The sequence below is a fragment of the Lampetra planeri genome, chromosome 7 (genome assembly GCF_965212315.1).
Source record: "Lampetra planeri chromosome 7, kcLamPlan1.2.h2, whole genome shotgun sequence".
NCBI classification, from domain to species: domain Eukaryota; kingdom Metazoa; phylum Chordata; class Hyperoartia; order Petromyzontiformes; family Petromyzontidae; genus Lampetra; species Lampetra planeri.
Genome location: NC_136113.1, coordinates 18,058,546 through 18,081,073, shown reverse-complemented (window position 1 = coordinate 18,081,073; position 22,528 = coordinate 18,058,546). Strand labels below are relative to the sequence as shown.

The following is a 22,528-nucleotide window of genomic DNA, read 5'->3' as shown; positions in this document are numbered from 1 at the left end:
CGGCAAAATAACTCCAATGAGTAGAAACGGCATTTCTAGGAAAAACAATTCACTTTACTCAGCAGACGGCGCTTAATTAGGGAGCCGCAAAATAACAATCCTCGTGCCCATTATTTATCGTGCGGCGTAAAGCGCCGGGTGGCTGCAACCGCTTGGCTCATTAGGGAGCGCCACATAAGGGGGCAGTGTTTGCGAGGTTGCGACACAAAACATCTCCGCCACGTCGGCCCGCCGCCGTGCCCTCCTGGCGCAGCACACGCGCTCTGCCCGTGGAGTGGGCTGCCACTTCACGGGCACCAAACGGGAGCCAATTAAACACCGCGCAGGAATTCACCCTTTTGTGACCAAACGCACAGAAGCGCGAATCGAGCAAGTCTCGACAGGACACGGCGACAAGACCACTCGTTCAAGCCTCCATGCAGCGGAACGGCTCGTTAAAGATTAAAACACAATCGGCGCGCAAGTGGTTCCATGAAAAAACGGTTGCGAAAAATGCGATGCCCTCAATTAATTCGTCGATTAATTCACGCACGGCCATTCGACTCTTTAATATTCAGTCTGGACACTTAGTTGAGCCGATTGCCGACAGCTGCCGGATTTTCACACGCAACCCATCGTGGCGAAGCGGAGAGGCGGAGCGCGATGCTGGACGGCGCGCCCTTGCACGCGAGCGTGATTCCGGAGCGGCGCAGCGGAGTGCGCTGTGCCCACGAGGGCGCTGTGTCTGCCCGCTGTGTCTGCCCGCTGTGTCTGCCCGCTGTGTCTATCCGCTGTGTCCGCCCGCTGTGTCTGCCCGCTGTGCCGGTGCCCGGTACGCGGGCCCCTCTGGCACTCGGAGAGGCCCTGCTGTCCCGAGCCCAACTAGGGCCGCCGGAGGGTACGATGTTGTCCCCTATGTTTTATTCGTTACGCGCGTAACGAATAAAAATTATGAATAACCTCGTAATGGGAAGTTGTCGAAACAATCTTGCCTCATCGTCCGTTCTCCAAGCTCTCTCGCTGTTTAAATCCAGAATAAAGATCTCTTTCTTCTCCATGACACACCACCCATTCCGCTACTAATTCTCTACACTCTGCCTACATTTACATACATATTGGACATTTACATTTACATGTGTGTGTGTCAGTACTCTGTGCTAATCCCTCGCGTCACCGCCTGCCACCACAAAACCTCGGGCCCCACGCTCGAACGAGCGCTGGGCACTGCTCGCCTGTTGGCGGTCCTGAGTTACAAGTGGAAATTCCACATTCCTATGGCTCTTGTGCACAGCACAGACCACAGAAATATATTCTACGGCCAAACAGCATTTGAGACTTTATTTTGTTTTTTGGCCCTAGACAAAATAAAATTGTACAGCACATATATGCGAACAAGCCTAAGGCCAAATCACATGGCATACCCCTCAGAACCTGGAAGCCAAGCAGCACTGAGCCTGGACAGTGCTTGGAAGGGCGACTGTCAAGCCCAACAGGTGCTATAGGCTGTTGCGGGGCTACATTGAGGGTAGCAAAGGGCAGTGCAGCCACATCCATTGTTGTACTGTACTTATATACTCCCATGCCCTATGCTCTCCACTTTCCCCTTCTCGCATTGACCAGCGTATGGCCAAATAAGCCATGTGACCCGCACGGCATGAGGAGGCCCTCACTGAGCAGCAGCAGCAGCAGAGTGAGGAAGGGCTGCGCGTGTGCGTACTCGGTAACCGCTGCATTCAGACACACGGCGTGAACACGGTGTAATTAGAAGGGGGAGCAGACACCGCTGTCTCTCCAAAGCTCTGTCCCCGCTCTTTCACTTGTGGTGGAGTTGGGCCCAAGCCCTTACCGAGGGTGGGGGCGGTGGCACGGCGGGGTGAGGGGTAGTGCCGTGGCTATGCAAGGCTTTGTGCACGAGCCAGCGACTGATCTGGGCAGAAATGGGAAAATGTCGGAGGTAGGCGACCGTTGGCAACTGTGGCAGCAATCGCGTTTCCCGGGAATTCAACTGCAACAAAGCTGGGCCTAATTTCAGCCGGATCTGTGCATTAAAAATATATCCGCACCCGGCACACCGCACCCAGTATACGTCTCACGATAGCCATGCCTCTCCGAGCCAAATGCCCTGGCGATGAGCGGGACTGCGTACGGCTGTGAGGGTGGCGTTCGCTAAATGAAGCGCAAAGCTGCAGCTGCCATAGTTCCTGAGAAAGCTGTGCCTCTCTTCCCTGAGCGACGACATCTTATTTACACAGTTACGTAGGACAGGGTCCAAAGGCCCAAAACATCAAGAGGCCAGCACCCAAAGCACCATCAAAGTTGTAAGAGTTACCAGGTTTCTTGAATGGCGAGGATTGAAGAAATTGGGAAAAGAAGCGACGTGAGGGAATTTAAAAGTGGAGCAGTGCAAGAGCAGAAAGATAAGTGCTGTGAGCTGCAGTGTGGCGGTTGAACACGGCGTGGAGATGAGACCGCTCAGTTAGTCGTCAACACGAGACGATCGCACGGTGAGCTTGTTGCGTTTCAAGAATGCACGACAATAAGATAAGAACCGTATGGCGGGACGCCGAAGTCCCATAAGCCCCCGGCTCTCGCATAAACTGCGTTGCAATGTAATTTTATGTCTGTTGAAGGCGAACAACATGGCAATCTATTCCTCTCGAGGAGCTCTACACGATGCGCTAATCAAAGTTTAAAAGTTTTCTTCATGACTACGCCAATTTTGGCAACGACGGATGCTTGGTGAAGAATGAGAGGATTTATTTCTGGTGGGTCCGGCGTTTATGTGCGCGGTGGAGCAGAGTCGCCAAAAATAAATCAATTATTTACGATTTTTACTTCCATTTATTCGGGACCCCGGGGTCCCGCCATAAGGTTCATATAGCGAACAAGTAATCCTGAACAACTGTTATCCTTCACCCGCACCTCCGATTAGCATGGTTGGTTACGTACGGTGCGAAATAAGTTCAACATACGTACATACATACTGACAGTTACTAGTCTAGAAAGAGGGTTCCATAATTTGAGATAATCATCGTGACGAGGATTCATTGCACAGACCGCCCAGGCGGCTCAACGGAAGAACGAGTGGTTGCAATTAGAAGGTTGCGAGTTCAAAACCTGGTTCGAGGGTTAACACAGTCCATCATCCTTTTGGGATCGATAAAATAGCACCACGTTGTGGAGAAGTCAATGGATTACACAAATCACAGTCGGTGTTTTTTAAAAGTTCAATGAGAACTCAATGGGAACACGTCAATTCTGACAATAGATTCTGATTCTAGAATGTTTGTTTCCAAGCATAGTTTCCAGTCAGTGAGTGTGTGCGAGTCTGTTGTGAGATTACATTGGTACAAAGTCACAGTTAAAACGATTTGCGAGCGAGACACTCAAATTATTTAACAATCAGTTTTGGAGTAATGTTTGCTACGATCGATGGGGAGTGTGCGCTCCACTCGTTCCTGCGGTGCTGTAATGTCTCCACGCGAGCCGCCAGTTCAGCTCGTGATGATATCGCACAGCGTGCCGGAATAGCCCACCGGTGCACGGCCATTAAAAAGCAATTAATTATTTTTTTGCCCATTAAAAAATCCTTTGGTGTTCGTGGCTCCCACAAATCTGCGGTAATAACAACACGCTAACGATATCAATTTTAATGACAAAAGGGGTAGCGTCCAACACGGCTCCTCCTCATCATCATCATCGCCGCCCTGACAAACCCACAAGAGGCCCAGTGATCAGAACGTGCCACAGTTGTTTCCTGCTTTGTGATCGCTCGGACCGAGGGAGATTAAACCGGAGAGAGAAGAGAGAAGAAACCCACAAATCACAGGGGAACCAAGCAAGTCGCTGCACGATGACGATGCCAAGTGGCCCCGGACGGCCGCTAATAACAAGGCGCTGCTGCAGGGCGTTACGACAGGAAAATTAAAATATTATTCACGCACGTGGGGCAGCTGCGGTGACTGGCAGTCAGTGCGCTCGCCACGGAGCCGGCTCGCACTGGATCGACGACAGTTCGACTCCCGCACCTGTCTGGTCATTTACATGGTGGACGTTGAAGGCCACGCGATATCGTTCGCAAAAGGCAAACCCTTGAAACGAAATACTCCTGGTTACAAATAATCTATTTTTTTGCAAGAAATGCTGCGGCTGAATCCCTGCAGTCACGAAAGCTTTAAATCGAAATTTAAGTTATGAACGGATTAAATAAAGATAGACTGATGGAATGTACACGTTTTTTCTTGAGAAGATATTCAACCACAAAGACCCCCCCCCACCCCAGTGATATAAAACGTTTTCTCATGCATCAAGGGAGAAATCGACAACATCAGCTAACATCGTGCATGACAAATAAAACTCACTTTAAAAAATACTGATGGCATGCCACGACATTCGAGAACAAGTACCACCAATAAGACAATGACCCCCCAATGACTGGCAACTTGACCAAGAAGCAGACCACCGCTGACGAGTCGTAACCACTGGGTCACTCTAACCTCCGTTACCCGCGAGCTGCGAGTTGGATGGGTGCCTGGACGCTGACAGTGAGCTCACCACTCGGCACGGAACAACGCAACGATTCTCCGATTCACATCGATTCTTACGCTCATGATACGTAAAGGTGTTAAAAAAGGTGGGCGTACCCGCACTTTACCCCACCACACACAACCTCCCGATCGATTTTCTTTGGTGAACCCATCCACCCTGCTGGGTGGACCAGAGGCGGTGGGGGGAGCAATTTAAGAAACTGGCACCACTGCTTCAACTGCTGTGCCAGGAGATGGAGTCGAACCGCGCGACTTCTGGACTACAAGTTAAGTGCGTGAACCATTACTGGCAGTTCCCTTTGCTCACAATACAAACATCAAATTGAGTGTGTGAGAATCAATTATTGAAGATCCACGCCGATGAGTGGCTGGTGATACTTTAGGCTAACGAAGAGAGAACAACTACACCATGAAAAAATGGAAACAACGATGAAAAAAAATAATAAATCCATGACACGACCCCAAATTGTGACGACAACAGCAATCGGGAGGGCTGAGCGGGGGTGGCGATCGTCGCAGGCCCGTTGCTCTCCACTGTACCTGGACCGTGGGACCTGGCCGCTGACCTCAGCGCCTCAGGAATGCGGCCCGGCCCCGCGAGCCGGCTCGACCTTCAGACGGGCGATGACGACGTGGCATCTTGTTTTTTATTTCCTCCTCGTTGACGAGCGCAGCGGCACTCGGCTCGCCTCCATTCTACCGCATGTGTCCCGACGTACGCCCGTGCTGCTCTGTGATGCAGCGCTGTGGCCCGTGACCCGCGTCTCTCTCGCTCGGAGTCGCAGTGTTGTGGCCACGTTGCTCTCTGCAACGGCTTATTTTTGGGCCACTCGACTCAATTTCCATTTCTCTACCTAACCAAAGCCTCAACTGGAACTCAAGACTATATTTTCAGGAGGGACCTGGTTGGGGATGTTTTTAAAAATTTCTGTACATGGCAGGAAACCAGAACGAACGTGGAAATCCCACGCACAAGTAGCAGGACGCTGAAACACCACAATGACAAGTCAGCAACCGTCTCTGGATTTTTTGTCGACTTCCAATGGGCACCTCTCTAACCCTGCAGGCAGGTGTCTCAAAAGCACACAATGTCAGCATGATCTGGATATCAACGTCCAAATCACTTGAACTCAGGTTATGACTATGCTACCTGACCTAAGACAGAGCTTCTCCATAATTATTTGACCTCAACCATGAGCTTAAAGGAGCATATTGCTTCAACACTGGGCTTCTGGAATGCTGCTGAGACCTCATCCCTGAGCCATCTCTAAGGGCCACGTGGTATGCTTAAGTGCAAGCCATGGGTCGAAAAACTTCTGCTGTGGCCTGAGAGGTGCCCAGGAGGAGGATACAGCAATTAGACTTCAAAGCCCTTCTTTTGTACCTAGGATTTTCAACAACAAAAATTACTTAAGTTGGATGACCTTTTAACCCTTCTTGTGTTTTTTCCAGCAGTCGATGCGGCGCACGAGCATTTGTTAGCGTGGATATCAACGGGGCAAGGCACCTGATCAGGCGCTCGTCGCAGATTCTGCGCGTCACCCAGCGAGACCCCCTTATTTGGCATCGACAGAGCAAAGTTTCTGAACAAATTTGCTTCCCTTTCTGTCAACAGTGCCTTGCACCCGTGCTTCTGTGTCTCTAAGGAAACACGCGGCCTTAAACGTGTCCTCGCTGGCAGTTCCCACATCACCGAAACACAGCCCATGTATCCCGCCGCTTACTGTACGGTGAGATGGAAAAATCTGCGGCCCTGTCTGCCAACCGGTCTTCGGCCTTCCTTTTGCCTGAACGCATGTCTGTCCGCATTGCCTGTACGTTGTAATGAGCCAGCTAACCTGTGTGCGTGTATATTATTTTAGCAGCCCCGTTCGTCCTGCACTCATTCTCTTTTCTGCGAGCATCCGCTCTGTTCGGCCATTCTACCGAATGTTGTGCACGCCCCACACTTCGCCTTTGCGCCATTAGACGCGTCCGAGCTGAACTCACCTGGCCCTGTTAAGAAAATACGCGCCTTGCGTTGGCAGGGCCATGCAAAAAATCCGCCGCACCCCTTTGCTTTCACCTCACGGGGAACAAAAACGTGGAACCATTTTTTTTTATAAATTGAAACCCTCAGTGGCATTCCTGACGTTCCAGCGAGCAAACCCTGCGTTATCCATCACGCGGCGGTGCCGCTGCCGTGCAAAAGGGCGGCCCTGCAGCGCCAAGGCCCAGGGAAGGAAGTTTCCTTCGAGGCGCTACGGTGATGTGCGGGAAGGCCCACCGCGCTCAGCAACCCCGGCGCAGAGTGGCAAGGCCGCACACTGCCTCATGGAGGTTGCAGAGTGCAGCACCACGAGTCGTATTTTATTTTGAAAGCGAAGATGTTTTTTTCAACAAGGGGAATGGACGCATGGTTGTTTCATCGCGCTCTCACTTTCATCTATTTGTCACATTTTGGCAAAATTCTTTGCTTTTAATGCACGTGTTTCTCATTGAAGAAAAAAAGCACCTTGACTCGGAGCGTGGGTGATTTTGTTGGATGAGGAGGGTAAACGGCACCCGGAGAGCCCTGAATGCGCTCCATTCTCCACAAACGCTTCCAACGCTGCGCTTTTTTTTTATCAGCTTGAAGACCACACGCACACGTTAAGTTTACAGACATGGCCTCTCCCTAGTCACCCCTAGCCCTCTCAGCCCGGTGCACATCAAACCGGCTGTTAACTCCGCACAAACAAATTAGAAAAGGCCACTTGATGTTACCTCCATCGCCATCTTCATGTTAGGGAACGCCAAGCTGCACTCAACGTGGCCTGGAGAGGTTTTCCGCAGACTTAATTTGCTACCTTCAGATCACAGTTAAACACCGCCACAAAGGATGAGGCAAATGTGCAGCGTTCTGGCATGAAGCGGTCTTCAGTCGCCTCGTTTCTCTCTGTCCTACACGGAGTCTCACCAACGTGGGCATCAATCCCACAGCCACAGCAGTAAAATGCTTTTCTGGTGCGGATGTTACTGGCGAATGTTTGCCTATTCAGCCATGGCCATTAAGAGGTTAACCACCTTGACAATGCGCCAACCATGCGAGTTTATCAACAGAAATGCACAGGGCCAATAATGTATGAATTCCCACATTAATAAGAGAAACAGATATTTCGGACAAATTTAATGCATAACAGTCCCATTGACCCAACCGGAAAAACTCCATCAAGCCGATTACTTTTTTTTTAAAGACGGTCTGCTTTGCAATGTTTGGCCAATACCACGAATGAGAGTTTGACTGTGGAAGGAGCAGAGTACCCAGAGAAAACCCATGCATACGAGGGGGTGACCCACAGCACTTGCCCTCCCCGGCCACATCACAGCCATTGCTTAGAACACCTGGCAAGCCATGGCGATCACCTACCTAGGTAACTTAACTAAGCTCCATGCTGCTTAGCTTCTGAGATTTTATGAGATCGAGCACATTTCGTGTGATTCGATGATAGGACCATCAATGGCATCGCCACACGTGTTCTCTTTTCACTGTGGTATTGAGTGGCCCCCACGTCAAATTGGCCCACTTGTGAGCGTTTAGTAAGTGGATCAGGCCGTAGCGATGTTTGTGCCAACACCAGGGCTCAAGGTGACGTGGTAGCCGGCCCGAGCACACATTCTTCCACCTGTATTGTCTTACAGGTAGCCACAACGCTTTGCTTCAGACGGGCCAGATCCTTAACAGATTCTGCAGCCATGCGAAGGCGGAGGCCAAACAGGTGTACTCGCCGGCACGGGATGACCGCGCGTTGCGGTCATCAATCACGCAGGAGGAATACTTTTTAACTGCTGCCAGGTCGCCCGTCAAACCTTCAAAGTGCAAGCAACGTGGCTCCGATTACGAGCACGGCCACGGGGAGAGCGCGGGCGCTTGTAAAGTCACAACAGGTGTACAAGGTGAGCGCACGCACTCAGAACCGCGGCATGCGAGCACGCATCTCCAGTGTGAAAATATTTGGCGATTTTGTTGTTGTGAGAGAGCAAGGCAATCTTACACAATAACGCAGTGTTTCCCAAACTGTGGGACGTGGAACTCTTGCAAACACTACGATTCAGAGCAGTTATCACTTTGAAAAATTGTTATTGGTGTGTGGTGGTCCGCAAAAATGTTGAGGGATGACAGTGATAACCACTGCCATAATTCAACATCACGCAGAGTTTAATGGGATGACTACAACTACTGCAGATTATTCTGTCGATTAGTTTTGTTCATTGGAAATACAAAACACAAACAACCTGGAAGAAAGTCAACTCAGATGGCCAGGACATGAAGAGAGGAAAACCATATTGGAAGAAGAAAGATGATCACCACGTGAGCACCAGGGCAGACACCAAGAGGCAGGCCTAGATGGAGGTAGCTCCCAGTGGTGAACCAGGACGGAAGTACTGTGGAGAGGACGTGCAGACGATGGCCTGGGACTAGAATGAGTGAAGAAAGAGCAACAGGCTGACAGACCTCACACGAGTGGGGGAAATGCAAAGAATCACAAGGTTGTTTTATTTTTACTAATAAACAGGAAAACATGATGAAGGTACATAGAGAGCGAGATGAATGTGTACATTATTTTTTTAAGGGTAAAAATGAAAAGAAATACCAACATGGTGTCAAACTAATACAACAGAAATCCAATAAAGTATGCCTTGTAATAAAATTATATTGAAAAACATTGCAGAATGAGCTTTCAATCTCTCACTCGAATCCCATAAAGCAGCCAGGTGCCTCAGCAAGGAGACAAGCAGAGCGTGAATGATGTCACATAAAGCGCGCACATTTTTCCGTACATCACGTTAGGAGAGCGGCTGCCCGCCGTGCGCTCGCGAATGGTAGCTCGCTTACGGCAGCAGCCGGAACGGCGACACCAGATGTGCGATTTAACGCCGTCAGTACACTGCCCCTCGCAGGAATCCAGATCGTATGCCTAATAAATCGGCCTGCTTCCTGCGGGAATGCCACCGTGGGATGAAATGCTTTAGCGTTTCCCGATGACGAACGAGCGGAGCTTTCAAGATCTCTCCCGAAAAACAAGCAGTACTTAACCTGTTCAAGTGGTGTGCACCCCACATTTTTGGTCTCATCACAACTCAGCGTTTGAGCACGTGAGAAAAATAAGACCTGGGGCCTGGACTCTCAGGAGGAGAAGTCCCTCCGATATGCCGGGCTCAAGCGTCACGTTATACGGTTGAGCGGTGGTGGCAACCCTGCCAAAAGATGGCATCCCAATGAATAATATCTGCACTGAATTAAAATGTGTTTGGCTTTGGGGTATACTTCATAGGAAATAAATGTGTAATACAGTGAAACATTATCTCTGGCACTCCTGAAGACAGCATTTAGTGAGGGCACACTGGAACATAAACCAAGGGTTTGCAAAACATTTTTGAGCACGAGTGCTACACACCAAATCAAAAGTTAAGCACATCAATTACTGCCACTCGGAGAAGGAATTGTATTTTTACTTTTTAACGTGAAACCTTTCCAAAATTCATACACAAGTTTTTCCAACAACCTCTCGCAATAAAGATGAGGCACAAAAGGCAAACTTTCGCGAGTAACGTAGGGTGCTCATGGGACTCACACGGGCCACATATATCGGCGAGTATTAAAGACGTTTTGGAAAAACTGACATCTGCAGCTCGCGCGCAGCGTTATTTGAGCGATGTCACATGCCAGCCTTGTCGATCCACTAAAATACCATGCTGGTGCACCTCCATAAAACAAAAAAGTTACCCTGAATGAATGTGTTCCATGCATCAACCAGAGCTACCCTGGCACAGAGTCTAGAAACCCGGACCCACAATCCAGAGTCCCCGGGTTCAATTCCTCACCAGGGCGATTGAAACATGGAGTGTTGCATCATCCACCACTCACTCTCTCCACCCTGCAGTACAAATGGGGACACTGTAGTATATCGATAGTTGGATCATGAGAGGTGGGGTACAGTGCGATTACCCTGTATGTAAACGGTCTGGTGAGGGTGCAAGAGCAGGCTGCATTCCTCTCAGAAGCTAGAGGCCTTTGTCCTTTGCTAAGGAGTACAGCACGCAGGGGAATACACAAAACACCTCAATGCTGTCTGCATTCTTAAATTAAGGGCTGTGCTTCCTCCTCCTCCTCTAGAATAAACATAAACCTTTGCAGTACCAATGCTCCTCTCTACCCCTACCACCACCCTAAAAACACAAAAGGTCATGCACCAGGTAGCATCTCCTATTGGAAAATTGAAATATGAATTTTGTAACCACACTCAAATAAACTGCACTCATTCCTAGAGATCCATGAGAGGGCCGGACACAGCCGAGGCAGGCACGCTTCCGGCCGAGAGAGAACGCGGGGGAGAGTTTGCACATCGCGCTGCCACTGAACACAGACGCGCATTAATGCGTCTCAAAGGCTCCGATTCATCCCAGAAAGGCTGGCAGGTATCGCATATGTCCGAGGTGGCCCGAGGTCTGTGGTGGCACTTACCACCCACACAAGCGCACATTCGGAAAGGCCAGCGCAGATGCTTGCTGGAGGAGTGAGTAGGCGTGGGATGGTTTTTTGGCTGCTGGCGTGCGTGCGCTCCGATTACATTTCCTGCATCGCATAAACAATTGTAACTCAATTCAACTACGCCCCGCAGACCACTCTGCCGGGTGGATGTGATTACGCTAATTTCGGCCGGATGTAGCGTGGTAGCGCGAAGGTCGATGTCCGCACGCCAACACGGGGCTAAGTCGCCAGCCCCGGCCAGCCCTTTGTGCTGCTGTACGCCTGCCATTCGTGGACACCGTTAGGGAGCACCTATTGGGTCTCGGAGGCCAGGTGAAGGGGCGATGAATGCAGGAAACAGCACACACAGCCAGTATCATTGCTGATGTTGACAAGCTGTATCAGCCACTCGTATTGGGCTGACCGAGTAAAGGACAGGGTAAGATGCAGGGGATCATAGTGCAGTGCGCTAACCAACACTCCTAGCCAACACACAAACACACACGGATGAGCAAATCAACATAGCATTCCTCTCACACACAAAAGTACACATCTACACACAGCAGACATCACAGCGCTGACTGCGAGACATGGACAACATCACAAAGAGACCTGTCGCTTGGACAAGACTTCACGAAAGTCTTCATCACCCGGGAGAGAACACGAAACGAGCAGTCCCTTTAAGGGGATGTTACATGAATCGGGATTTGACTTCAAGGGGACGTAATTATCAGTCTAAAATCGACGCCAAATTAAAACGATATACATCCCCTTATAGGGGGATATAGAGGACAGGGTTGTGCTATAGGTGGAGATGCAAAGACTGGAAGTGTCCCGACCATGCAAAGGGATGTGAAGCCGTTGATAGTGTGTGGGGCAGCTGCACTGTGGAACCAACGAGGGCGTTCTGCTCTACACAGCAGGAACGCTTCTCCGCCACACCAATCGGAGCATACACAACGATGGCGATTGCGTGAATTTAAACACACTCATGTCAAATGTGCTTCTGCGTGTTCTGTTTCTATTTACAGCTGATGGGGATTTTCACTGCCTGGAAAATGTAATATTAGCATCTGCAGTTCCGTGTATATACATTGCAATCATATATACACAGGATAAGTACACTCTGAACAAATATATTTTGCTGTGTGTACCTATATCACTTTATGCACGCACACCCATACATGTGTACACATCCCTGTAAGTACACACATCTGTGTACACGCATCCCGGCACAAGGATGTAGTACACACTTGTATATCCCCACATCCCTGTAAGTACACACACAGCCCTGTTCACATACACTTGTGTGTACACACACCTCCCTGCTAAGACGTGCCTGTGTGTGCATACTCCTCTATAGAGATGCATACATCCATGTATGAAAAAATATAGAAACGTCGAAAGACATACTTGTGTAGTGACATAAATGGGGTCACTATGGCGTTTTGCGCCAGCTACCTTCACAAGATTGGAGCAATGTGCTTTGGGCCTCTATGCCATGGAAGCGGGACCTAGGGGGCATAGTCCTGGTGACTTGCGTAAGAGAGAGGTCGAGTGAGGACATGACAGCCTGGGTGACCCTGAGAGGGCACGTGACCAGACGAGGTGGCAAGGGGGGCCCAAAAGGGGGAGAGAGGGACACGTGATGTAGGGGCCAGAGTCTTCTGAAAGGATCTGGAAGGGGGCGTGGCCAAGGGGGGAGCCCGTCCACGCCGCGGCCCTTAAAGGCCGAGTCCCAAACCCCGATCGCGGCTGTTCTCTGGAATCAACCCTCAGCGCTACGTCTCTCCAATTTTCGGTCTCCGCTCGACATCGTGGTTCAGTCAGGATGTTACTGACGGACCCGGTTATGTAGTTACCCTGTTGGGGTCTAGTTAACGTGTGTCCGTTTATGTAGTTGGCCCTGTTGGGGATGTGTAATAAACGTGTTGCCTCCAAGTCAAGTGTGTGCCTCAGTGAAGAACACTACAACTGGAGTGAGAAGTGAAACATAATAGTCAGGTGATAGCCTCGCGTTAAATAATGTTAACTAGGCGGAAACAACTCACCAAGTCGTCTTCAGACGAGGAGGAGGACGATGGGGTGATTCCACAGACAGCCCCAGGAGCTGTAGCCCCGAAGATGGAGCGCGAAGATCTTCTACTGGCAGAGCCAGAAAAAAGTCCGGACCTCGCCGCACCGTCGGAGAAGGAGCGCCGATCACGGAACGTGTGCATTGATGACCTCTGGCCGCCGTGGCAGATCTGGCCGCCGCTTTAAAGCGGGAAGAGGACGTCGGGGCACCGGAGCTGCGGCAAGACGTCTCCGCCGCCACTGGTTCCCGCGCACGGGAAAACAGAGAGGTGTGGCCCGCGCAAAGCGGCCGCCATTTTGCCGGACGGGCGGGACAGGATTCCCGCCAAAATGGACCTCTCGCTGAGAGAGCTAAAGCTTCAAGAAGAAGAGGTTTCCCTTCGTTAGGGAATTTCCATGTGTGGATGGCGACTGGGAGGCGTTTCGACGACGCTTTGCCATCACCTGCAATCTTGAGGGGTGGACGGAGGTGGAGGCGCTGCAGGCGCTTCCCACAGCACTCGACGACGACACCTTGGCAGCATTCAACACCATCCTGTCCGAAGACAAGTCGACACTGCCTCAAGCCCTCACACAGATGGCAGCGATTTTTGCACCACCGTCCAACAAGCGTTAGAAGTTCGCCACGCGAAGGCGGGGGGAGGCCGAGACGCCCCTCGCCTTCCGCAGCGCGCTCATGGCGCTGGCCAAGTCTGCGTACCCCAGGATGGATCATGTCGGAAGTGATTTCCTGGTCCTCGAAAGAATGTTGCTGCTGGCCCAAGAATTTCAAGTCGTCTTGCCAGCCACTAAAGAGGACGACTTGTCCTCATTCACAGTCGCACGGTGTCTCCAGGCACATTTCAACATCTAGCAGCGTGCGACCGTGGCCGCGTGCACCGGACCTTTCGAGGGTGAAGGTGCACCCGAAGACGCGGAGCTTCTGCAACCCTGCGCTTCACTGGACGGCAGAGGTGTGGCCTCGAGTCATGCGACTTGGACTCGAGTCAGACTCGAGTCATGATTTTGATGACTTCAGACTCGACTTGGACTTGCCTCATCTTTGACTCGACTTGACTCGGGACTCGAGAGCAAAGACTTGAGACTTACTTGTGACTTGCACAACAATGACTTTGTCCCACCTCAGAGGTGTGGACTCGAGTCATGCGACTTGGACTCGAGTCAGACTCGAGTCATGATTTTGACGACTTCAGACTCGACTTGGACTTGCCTCATCTTTGACTCGACTTGACTCGGGACTCGAGAGCAAAGACTTGAGACTTACTTGTGACTTGCATAACAATGACTTTGTCCCACCTCTGCTGGACGGTGCAAAGTGGAAGAAGGGCGATGCGAGATGACAAGGTGGTCGAGACCGGCCGAAGGAGACTTTCCCTCCCCAAAGGGACGACCCGGTCGTCCGTTTCAGGTGTGGCCTGCTGGGACACGTCTCGATGCGATGCCGTGCTCGACGAGGGAGGCCCTTCACGACGCCGCCATCCTACGCCTGACCGTCCTTCACTCCGCTTGGTCCTAAGGAAAATCGTGGCACCCCACACGCACAGCCCTTGCAGTCACCTCAGGCATCGGGTTTGGAGTCACGGGTCGTCGGTTCTCACCGGGTTGTGTTGCGCGAGGGTCGGGTTGTTGTGGGCGATGGGTGGCTGCGGCATCCCGGTCAGTTGTTGGCATTGGGCCGCCATGTTGTTGCTGCTGCGGTGGGATCGTCAGCCATGATCGGAACCGTTCATGGCATAAAGGTGCGGGTGCTCATTGATACCGGAGCATCCGCCACCATCATTTCGGGGTTCTGGCAGTTGCCAGCTCTCCCGATGGCTAGAATACCTTCAGGACTACTCGTTTGTGGTCTCATATAGAAAGGGTGCTTGCCATGTAAACGCTGACACACTATCACGACTGTCACCAAGTGATCAGTGTGCATGCATTACAGGGGCAGGGCGTTGCAAGCCCACTGCGACGGGACCATCTTGCACTGTTGTGGCTGCAGCGGATGTTACACACACAGACACTGACATATGGGACAACACAATCGGCCTCACCTACACGGAATGGGGGCGACTCCAGGAGGAAGATGCCTCCTTATTTAAAATAAGGCGCCGTGTTAAGAACTTCGAGGAGGATGGGGGCCGACGAGCATTGTCCACGGTGGTCATTAGAGGGGGTCTATTGATGAGGTGGGATGGGGAACTGCGGAAATATAACATCGTTGTGCCCACCGTTTTGCGGGGCAAAGTAATATGGGCGACGCATGAACGAGTGATGCATCTTGGTGTCCAAAAGATATTGTCGACTCTCCGGCTTAACTTCTTCTGGCCCGGGATGCCAGGAGACATCTATAATGTTTTAAAAGAATGCACAGAATGCACTCGTCGAAAACCTCTACCAAAACTGGCTTGTCCCCCTCTAAAATCCATCAGCCTGTCCCGTGTGAATTAACTCGTCGCGGTCGACGTGCTTGGCCCATTTCCTACAATCCCGCGGGGAAATAAATATTTGTTGGGAGGTGTCGAGTATCTATCTCGGTGGCCAATGGCCTGGCCGGTGCCGGACCCCTCAGCTGCGACGATTACTGACGCATTTCTCCACGGTTACGTTTTGGATAAGGGGGCCCCGGAACGCCTTCTTATGGACCAAGGCAAAAAATGTTTTTCTAAATTACTAAAGGATGTATGCAGACTGATGGCATGGTGGAACGTCTACACAGGACCCTGACATCCATGCTGTGTCAGCAGGTCAATGAGGACCAGTCTGACTGGGACCTGCACGTTCCAGGTGTTCTCGCGGCATACAGATTGGCCCCTCACGCCTCCACTGGCTTCTCGCCATTTTTTCTTATGTACGGGAGGGAGCAGGATCCATCAATTGAGGTTCAATTGAACCAAGGAGCAGGGTAATAAGAAAATGCCTAGCCCCATACGCCTTACCCTCAAGCGGTTATCAGAAGCAAGGAAAGCTTCGAGGGAATTCGGCCTTGCGGCAAGCTGCAAACGAACATCTAGTTGGGCTCCGGGAATCTAGAACTAAATAGTCACCAGGTGATATGACTTGACTTCACTGCCCCCAAGTTCCAGTAGGTACGTCCCCCAAATATATAAGCCTTGGCGAGGCCCTGTGGAAATTATAAGTTACATGTCCACAAAGTGTACGCATCCAGTTCGGTCGCAGGCACTGGTTTGTGCATCCGTCACGACTGAAACAATTTTTTTCTGCTGGACGGGTTCCCTTCATCTCCACTAACCAGGGGCTGTGTGTCTGGTGCGCCAGACGAGCTGGGGCGCGTGTCCGTGGAGGTTGTTCCTCAGGGGATTTCTGGTTCTCCGCCCGCAGGATCCCAGCACCTACAGCCCTTGGCGCAGCCGGTTACACTGACCGGAGGTGGATTGAGGAGAGAGGAGCGGCCGTCATCTACTCCTTCTCTTGTCGGCCTATTAGCCACCTTCTACCTGTCCCTAGAACCCCCGGGAAGCCTACACTCACCCCCACCTGGGGGTCTGACGATGAGGACACGCTAAAAAACTGTCTGTTTTAAGTGACCCTCATTTAGCAAGCTAATTGTCCCTACACCGTGTGGTTGTGGTCACACACGCGAGCCGGATGGGTCATTGGCTGATCCTGGCTCATCTTGTGCCGCGGAGGGTGACCCACATGCGGGGGTTGGTTGTGCTGCTGCCTGGAGGTCGAGTTGGCGCGTTCTTCGGCGTGTTCACAGTGCCAACATTTTTTTTTATCTTTCTTCCAAATCTTCTCCTCCCCCTTTTTTGTTGCGCCATTGTTGGCTGCATTCTTCGTTGCTACGCTTTTAACCCTTTGAGGCATGCTGCTGGGTTTTATTCAATGCTGGGGGGATTTACAGCCAGGACGGCTGTGTTCTATAAAGATGGGGGGAGGGGGTGTTGTAGTGACATAAATGGGGTCACTATGGCGGTTTGCGCCAGCTCCCATCACAAGAGTGGAGCTGTGTCTTGGGCCTCTCTCGGGCACCAGAGTGAGCATGCCATGGAAGTGAGCCCGAGGGGGCATAGTCCTGGTGACAGTGAGAGAGGTTGAGTGAGGACATGACAGTCTTGGTGACCCCGAGAGGGCACGTGAGCGGACGAGGTGGCAAGGAGGGCCCAAAAGGGGGAGAGAGGGACACGTGATGTAGGGGCCAGAGTCTTCGGGAAGGACCTGGAAGGGGGCGTGGCCAAGGGGGGAGCCCGGCCACTCCGCGGTCCATTAAGGCTGAGTCCCGAGCCCCAATCGTGGCTGTTCTCCAGAATCAAACCTCGGCGCTACGTCTCTCCGATCTTCAGTCTCCGCTCGACATCGTGGGTCAGTCAGGATGTTACCGACTGACCCGGTTATGTAGTTACCCTGTTGGGGTCGAGTTAACGTGTGTCCATTTATGTAGTTGGCCCTGTTGGGGCTGTGTAATAAACGTGTTGCCTCCAAGTCAAGTGTGTGCCGCAGTGAAGAACACTACACTTCTACAACACATACGTTGTAGAAAGAAACCTGTATATACATATATACCTTTAAGTACACACTCGTGTATGTACACAATCATCTATGCAAGCATAAACGTGTACACAAACCGATATGCAATCACACCTATAAGACAACACACCCGATTAGTGCGGGTGGCTACATACGGTTAGAATGGAGTTCAACATACATACATACCCATACCTGTACACACACAACTCTACACCGTACTGGAAACAGATGCGCGGTTACACATATGTAAATAGGTACACGTGCACACTCCCTTGTGCATGTACACTGGCGGACATATACCTGTGTGCACAATGCGTCTTCCGCAGCATATAGTTTGTATACATACTGCACACACACAGGTGTATTGTGTGAGTACACAAATTGTCTGTGCGTATACATACTGCACACACACAGGTGTACGGTATGAGTACACATACTGTCTGTGTGTATACATACTGCACACAGGTGTACGGTATGACTACACAAACTGTCTGTGTGTACACATACTGCACACAGGTGTACTATGAGTACACAAACTGTCTGTGTGTACACATACTGCACACAGGTGTATGGTGTGAGTACACAAACTGTCTGTGTGTGTACATACTGCACACACAGGTGTATGGTGTGAGTACACAAACTGTCTGTGTGTGTACATACTGCACACACAGGTGTACTATGAGTACACAAACTGTTTGTGTGTACACATACTGCATACACACAGGTGTACTCTATGAGTTCACAAACTGTCTGTGTGTATACATACTGCACACACACAGGTGTATGGTGCGAGTACACAAACTGTCTGTGTGTATACATACTGCACACAGGTGTACTATGAGTACACAAACTGTCTGTGTGTATACATACTGCACACAGGTGTACGGTGTGAGTACACAAACTGTCTGTGTGTACACATACTGCACACAGGTGTACTATGAGTACACAAACTGTCTGTGTGTACACATACTGCACACAGGTGTACGGTGTGAGTACACAAACTGTCTGTGTGTACATACTGCACACACAGGTGTACTATGAGTACACAAACTGTCTGTGTGTACACAAACTGTCTGTGTGTACACATACTGCACACAGGTGTACTATGAGTACACAAACTGTCTGTGTGTACACATACTGCACACAGGTGTACGGTGTGAGTACACAAATTGTCTGTGTGTATACATACTGCACACACACAGGTGTATGGTGTGAGTACACAAACTGTCTGCGAGTATACAAACTGTCTGTGTGTATACATACTGCACACACACAGGTGTATGGTGTGAGTACACAAACTGTCTGTGTGTATACATACTGCACACACACAGGTGTATGGTGTGAGTACACAAACTGTCTGTGTGTATACATACTGCACACACACAGGTGTATGGTGTGAGTACACAAACTGTCTGCGAGTACACAAACTGTCTGTGTGTATACATACTGCACACAGGTGTACAGTGTGAGTACACAAACTGTATGTGTGTACACATACTGCACACAGGTGTACAGTGTGAGTACACAAACTGTATGTGTGTACACATACTGCACACAGGTGTATGGTGTGAGTACACAAACTGTCTGTGTGTATACATACTGCACACAGGTGTACGGTGTGAGTACACAAACTGTCTGTGTGTACACATACTGCACACAGGTGTACAGTGTGAGTACACAAACTGTATGTGTGTACACATACTGCACACAGGTGTATGGTGTGAGTACACAAACTGTCTGTGTGTATACATACTGCACACAGGTGTACGGTGTGAGTACACAAACTGTCTGTGTGTACACATACTGCACACAGGTGTACTCTATGAGTACACAAACTGTCTGTGTGTATACATACTGCACACACCCAGGTGTACGGTGAGTACACAAACTGTCTGTGTGTGTACATACTGCACACAGGTGTACTATGAGTACACAAACTGTCTGTGTGTACACATACTGCACACACACAGGTGTACGGTGTGAGTACACAAACTGTCTGTGTGTGTACATACTGCACACAGGCGTACGGCAGGTGACCACATGCGTGCAATGTGTTCGCACACCTGCACACCTGTACACCTGTGTGACGCGGTAGACAATGCCAGCGATGCTGGAGCTGATAGCGACGAAGCAGACAACAGGTGACAACAACAGCAGCAGCAGTAAACGACCCCCCCGTGCACGCAGAGCGTGGGGCCAGCGAGCGGAGTGCGGTGCTCCAGTGAGGAGCTGGGATCCCTCACCGGCGGCGGAGGCTCTCCCTGCCGGGCCCCCGTCTCCTCCTCCTCGTCCTCGTCCCGGGCCGCCAGGGCCTGGCTGCCGTCACGGCGGCGCGGCACAGCTGGACATGCTGCTGCTGCTGCTGCCGCCGCCGCTGCTGATGATGCTTCTGACGACGATGCCGCTCCAGCGGCTGCTGCTGCAGATGATGATTGGGATGGGGGCCGCAGGAAGTGACGACACAAGCCCAGGGGGAGGGGGCGGGGGGACAGCGCTTCCGGGTAGCCATGGCTGCCGTCGCCCGGAAGTGAGAGCCCGCACCGCCATCTTGGTTCGGGATAGCCCGACCCGCTCTAACGCTGTTGTATTTTAGTTTGTCTTTAAATTAGAACTTGTCTCGTACTCGTCTTAGTTTGCGCCATTCGGGTGAAAAGAAAAACATACTTCATAATCACCAATGGGATATCGTTTGGACGGGAACAATTTTCAGCGTTGATTATATTGATTCGGCGACCTGAGGGAGGCATTGGGTCTGGCCATGAGGATGTGGATTTGAAAAACAAGAATTCTCAATATGGAAATGAGGACCCACATCATCAGCAGTGCTTTAGGAGAACCGCACCGTGCTCGTCTGACTCCTTCATTAACGCCTTCCCACTCGGCGTTTGTCCACGAGCTGTCCATCCACCACAGGCCCCTCGGGGCAGGAGAACTCGCAGAGTGCCGAGACACACCAACAATGTCCACGAGGTTGTTTTGGGTGAGATCGCGTCAATAAAAGTGTCGTTAAGTCCGCCGCCACCACCGACACAGCCAATTAGGTTTGCCACGTAAACAGAACGTGCCAATACTGTAAGTTGCAACCTCAGCACACTGGTTTGTTGCAGAGTAAATCCACAATATTTACAATTCGAGTATGACGTCTTGCTGGTGATGACAGTCTGCTTGTGGGTTTACTCTCCCACTACACAGGTGTACCGAAGTAGTCACGAATTGGCACGTTTTGTTAACGTGACAAACCTTGCTAATCGGCTGTGTCGAGCGGTGGCGGGTTTAACAACGCATTTATATTTACACGATCCAACCCAAAACAACGTTATCGTGGATATTGGTCGCGAAAGCTCAGGTGTTAAATTCACCAACATTGTCCTTGTAACGCAGGCTTTGCTAAGAGCGACTTGGTGCAAACTGCCTGGCGTAGGCGCTGCGTTCTTCAGCTCTTGGGAGAGGACACGCGTGTGTGTGAAAGTGTTCACAGAATCCATGCGTGTGCGTGGTTTTTTCTTGTTACAGTACAACCAAATTGGGGGATGCTGTTGACGTACCAAAGCTGTAGCGTAGCCCGTTTGGGGCTTTTGCCGTAAAGGTTTGCGGCTGGGTTCTCAGTAGCCGTCCTGATTAACAGAGGTGTGGACTCGAGTCATGTGACTTGGACTCGAGTCAGACTCGAGTCATGAATTTGATGACTTGCGACTCGACTTGGACTTGCATAACAATGACTTTGTCCCACCTATGAGATGTGGACTCGAGTCATGTGACTTGGACTCGAGTCAGACTCGAGTCATGAATTTGATGACTTGCGACTCGACTTGGACTTGCATAACAATGACTTTGTCCCACCTCTGCTGATTAATACTGCGGGCGTGTTGACCGTATGCTGTATACCGCTACACGCCGTGTGCGTCAGTGGACATTACAGGTCACATGATCATTGTGACGGAATCAACCGTCGAGGTGTGATGTGAGGTGTGATGTAAGGTGCTTTTCGTTGATCAGAGACGTGTGGACATGCAGATGCGTATAGGTTTTTGAATTCACAGTATACATACACTGCATACGTAGTCTTCCTTTCAGTCTGTGAACTACTTCAGATGACATCACATGTATTGCAAAGCTTGGCACGTAAATTATGTAATGTCGGCCTTTGAAGATATTCATTTTCTAAGAACCAAAATTATGCCATTGAAATGATGCAATTGCAATGATGTCACTTTCATGCCAGGAGCAGGTGTCTACTTTACAACACATACGCCTTGCACACTACATTTCTTGCAGTGAGACAAAGCATTCTTGGGAAAGGGCTCTGCAAGACAAATGAAAGTGGTTTTCAAGAGACACAATAGGGTGTGCATTTTGAATAAAAATTATCTGAAAGCAATAGCAAAGGCATTTGGTTGAATGTGTGGCTCTAAGGCTTCTGTCCTGTTCATGGCAGACATTGTGGTCTTAACCTCTGACCTTTTCGCCTGAAAAGAAATCCCAGGCAAGAGGTGTTGGTAATGAACCATTTCTGAACATTTCATTAACATTGGTCACTAGGTCAAACAGATATTGGGAAGAGACAGGCATGGCTACTTTATCTTAATAGTGAACAAAATAATTACAGTCGTGGATAATTTAAGTAACAATAAATACGCACACAATACACCTCTTGTATCTCCCTCCACAAGTCATCCTGACTGCTGATGAGGCACTAAATGTCGAAATAGGTCCAGAATTTGCTTGTGTTGTACAAATGCTACTGAAGTGATGCATTCCCAGGTGGCTGCGGCTGATGGGATGTGTAAAACATTCTTCTTTGGAAGGTGGATTATTAAAGAATAAAAAATGTCCAGAGATATTTTTCTGCACATACTATATTTATTATTTACAACATTCACAGCTACACAGGGTTTATGCACATTTAAAAAAAATAATTTGCCCTATTTGCTAAATTGTTCAATTTCCAAAATGACAAACA

The 22,528-nt window shown here is 50.4% G+C and overlaps 1 protein-coding gene across 1 annotated transcript in view; it reads right to left on the bottom strand.

The window, feature by feature from the left end:
• The window catches only part of LOC144720130 (protein dispatched homolog 1-like), a 58,344-nt gene extending 38,340 nt beyond the window's left edge, over positions 1-20,004 (bottom strand). The window contains exon 1 of the mRNA XM_078596632.1: positions 19,812-20,004. The gene's annotated coding sequence lies outside the window, so the exon portion shown is untranslated. The remainder of the gene's footprint in view (positions 1-19,811) is intronic.
• Between the last annotated feature and the right edge of the window lie 2,524 nt (positions 20,005-22,528).